The sequence below is a fragment of the Saccostrea cucullata genome, unplaced genomic scaffold (genome assembly GCF_032062105.1).
Source record: "Saccostrea cucullata isolate Sc308-1 unplaced genomic scaffold, CSIRO_AGI_Scuc_v1 ctg16941, whole genome shotgun sequence".
In the NCBI taxonomy this organism is placed as follows: Eukaryota; Metazoa; Mollusca; class Bivalvia; order Ostreida; family Ostreidae; genus Saccostrea; species Saccostrea cuccullata.
Window position 1 is genome coordinate 1,126 of NW_026940306.1, and position 3,635 is coordinate 4,760.

The 3,635-nt window shown below is 34.4% G+C and overlaps 1 long non-coding RNA gene across 2 annotated transcripts; it reads left to right on the forward strand.

Annotated features, from left to right (window-relative positions):
* Positions 1-1,184: 1,184 nt before the first annotated feature.
* On the forward strand, positions 1,185-3,367 carry LOC134255085 (uncharacterized). Of its 2 annotated transcripts, none has more exons than XR_009989452.1 (3): positions 1,185-1,309; positions 2,939-3,106; positions 3,197-3,367. It is a non-coding gene; the product is annotated as an uncharacterized LOC134255085 (long non-coding RNA). The 2 variants fall into 2 exon arrangements; XR_009989451.1 differs by having other exon boundaries at positions 2,942-3,106; positions 3,197-3,366.
* The last annotated feature ends 268 nt before the right edge of the window (positions 3,368-3,635 follow it).

Sequence of the window (3,635 nt, forward strand, 5' to 3'; positions counted from 1 at the left end):
TGCACACAGCCGCTAGACCGTTCCTTCTTTAATACTTTGAAAACTGGATGGGGCAAAGAAGTAAATTCATTTATCAGCACAACAGAGTTGCTGAAGGACACTTCCAGTTTCTAAAGGTATTTGAAAAGGCTTGGTCTGCATCTAAAAAGAAATCCAATGTACGTAGTGTCTTAATTTAAAGCGACGGAAATATTTCCGATCCGATTTATAAAAATAGATCCTAACATGATCCTGGTTGAGGCTTTTCTTTCAGCAGTACTATACACAGACGAGCCTTTCGCTCATACCAGTGGGCCATCTTCTTGTAACTCTGCTTAGACAATCTCCATCACTCAACTTAAACACCAGACTATTTTCCAACACCATCGCTAGATGATACAGATACACTGGCTGTTGCAGACACAGCTCCTGATGTAAGTGACCACACACTAATGCAGTCTATAAGCGCCTCACAAACATTAAACTGTCACCATAATTAAAATTGGAAAACATTATATTGCAGAGGAATTTTATTATTTTAAATGAAAGCATTTACCTGATATAATCAAGACATTTTTAAAATAGTTTTAATCAATACATCTAAGTTTTATATGATACATTTGGACTTCTTACATGACTAACTCAATTGAAAAATTGATAATTCATTTGATATTGGCCTTGGAGCAGTACTGTGTGGTCTCTGTGAGACGGACCTTTTCTAGTTGTTCTGTGGCGCAAACCTCAAACGCTTTCATCATTATCTCAGGTAAGTAACATCGGGATTCTGAAGTCGAAACTGTTAGTTTGTGCATGCGCACAATACCAACGGCTATGTGCAGCGCTCTCATGTATATAGCTTCCGTAGAGTAAATGTGACATTTGTATACAATCGTTCACTGTATGCTTATGATTTATTTGAAAATATTATATGAATTGTACATATTAATTTAATTCTGCATCTCTTTATAGAGGAAATATAAGATGAATGAATGAATGATTGGATGTCACTTATGTTTATCTCTTGCTTAGTCAAAAGGTAAAGCAGAAAGCAGCTGAATTATTCCTATAATTGTTGTTTTTTATGGTCTCTTTCCTGTCGAGACTGTGTCCTAAAGAAGCGAGATGTCAAAATGCTTAATTGCTACTTAAAGGCTGAATCCCCATCTAAAAACTCATCGTTCTTTAATTTGCTACTTCCGGTTGTGAACTTACATATTACTGTACTTTGATATCTTTTTTACTGAAGTTGCAAACTACGGTATAAATATGAAAATCCCTTATATTGGAATTATACTAACTTTATTTCTTGTAACCGAAATTTTCGTCGGAGGTAAGTTTTATATTAACCCTTCTTTAATTTGATAGTTTAAAAAAAAACATTGTTCTGAATTGATTTTTTTTTCTAAAGAATCCCTGGTGGTTACAGAAAAGTGGTGTCATATTATTTTTGTCAAGACATTTTTACTTTTCAAAAATTTAAAATTCACTGAGTTGGGAATTTTATTCTAGACTTTCAGCTTACTTTTCTTGAAATAGGTACCAGGGTATTTCTTATATTTACTCAAGCCCTAGAGGGGCTTGAGTTATCTAAAACGATGCTAGGTCATCGAATTACTCGGTTTAAAAACACAAAAATATATTATTTTCGTAGATAAAAATATTTCTAGAAACAAAAATGAAGCTTATCTTGAAAACGTCAGTATATTCAAAGATATTAAGTGTTAAATATCGGATTCTTTTCTATGGCGAATGATCAATGAGTGACGCTCCTCAGCCGCAACAGTTTCTTTACAGAGAGTTCGCGCTTTCCTCTGCGTAGGAATCTCAGGTAACTTTTTACAGTCGCCGACATAGCATCCTTGGACGAGTCCACTTCAGACTCTGAAAGGTGACGCAGGTTACCCCCATCGCAACAAATTCTACAATGCATGGCCAGAAAATGTATGGCTGTACCCCCTCCCCCACGGAATGCAAATATTGTGTTCTTTGAGTGACAGTAAAATAATAGCACAAAATCATTGTTAAATTCTCGTATTATCTTAAGCTTTTGTAACGAAACCTATATTAGAATAACTTCTTTAGAATTCGTACGGAATAGGTATTGGACATGCCGCTCAGCTAGGTGAACCCCATCGTCTCAAGCCACGGTCCGGAGTAGGAGAGGATCGTACATTTCGGCCGTGGATTGCAACGATGGATAAATCTGTAGTCACGTGGATTTTGGAGCCCGGCCCCCCCCCCCCCTCCTCTTCCATTTTGAAAAACTTGCTCGTAGCAAGCTATTTAGATTGATATTGAATGTAATGTACGTCATTAAGCAAAAAATACAAAAAAGTATATAGTTTTAAGTATACTAAATGTCTACATAAAAAAATATTTCATGAAATTAAGATTAGAAACGGCAACGTTACTATGGTCTATAAAAATGTTCCTGCAAGTGTGTCACTGACGTAATTTCATCTTAAAAAGTAGTACGATTCATTATATTTCTTCTAATTAAATTCAATGTATGAATTTTGTTTCGTGTACATGTAGATTATTCAACAAAAGATTGAACTCCATATCCTTCATCTTAAAGCATTTTAGGATATTATTGAAACATCTGAATTTACTTTCTACAGCTTGAGTATTTCTGACGTTTTGTCAGTATATACTTGTTTTTTTTATTCCAGGTCGACCTTAATTATCTCTGTTTTTTTCTTTTTTCTTTATTTTTTTTTATTTCTAACATTCAAGTGAGTGGAGTAAATTTTCTGAGAAGCTGGGACAAATAAAATAAATGTGTCATGTTCTAAATTTTGAGTTTACCCGGTCGCAGGTAAATTCAAAATTTACAACATGATATATGTATGCTTTCCATTATCTTATTTTAGAAAAACGTAAAAAATATCAAGGACTACTTACATACAAGTTTAAAAAATATCTGACCAGCTCTCATGCACAAGTATTTGTTTTACAGCAGGACGTTATAATTGCAAAAAACTAGATCTTGAAAATGGAGAAGCTAGATTACGAAGTAGGGGTCGTCTTCTTAGATTTCGCTGTAACAAAAGATTCATGCTTTACGGGGCGAAATTTGCTCTCTGTAAAAATGAAGAATGGACTTACCCCGCGCCTGTCTGCGTTGGTATGTTTTCGATAATGAATGAATTTTTACCTCTTCAATTACGTTTTTCACTATAATTGCACAATTTTATTTCATCTTGATCTATTGTAGCGGAAGGTGAAAAATGCCCAAATTTAAAGAAAACTAAAGATATGATGATAACCTCAAAGCTAAATAACGGACTTTTGATGTATTCCTGCAAGCCTGACTTAACGTTAATTGGAAATAGTACTTTGTATTGTGATGGGTCTAAGTGGAGAGGTGTAATACCACAATGCATATGTAAGTCATTTATACTTATATTGCATTCAGAAATGGAAAATTTTATAAAAATATTCTATTAGGTTTGCTTTTTTCACGTATAAATTGTTATACATGCAGACCCATAGCAACAGTTTCTAAAAATCGGATCAAAAGAGTAGACGAGCTGTCAAAACTCGAAAATCCTATTTCGTGGCGGATGTGGGGGGAAGGGTGGGGTGATCTTTCTCGTCTCCTTGGTATATATACAATGTATTTATTATGCTTCCGTCAGTTTTTCTCTATATAA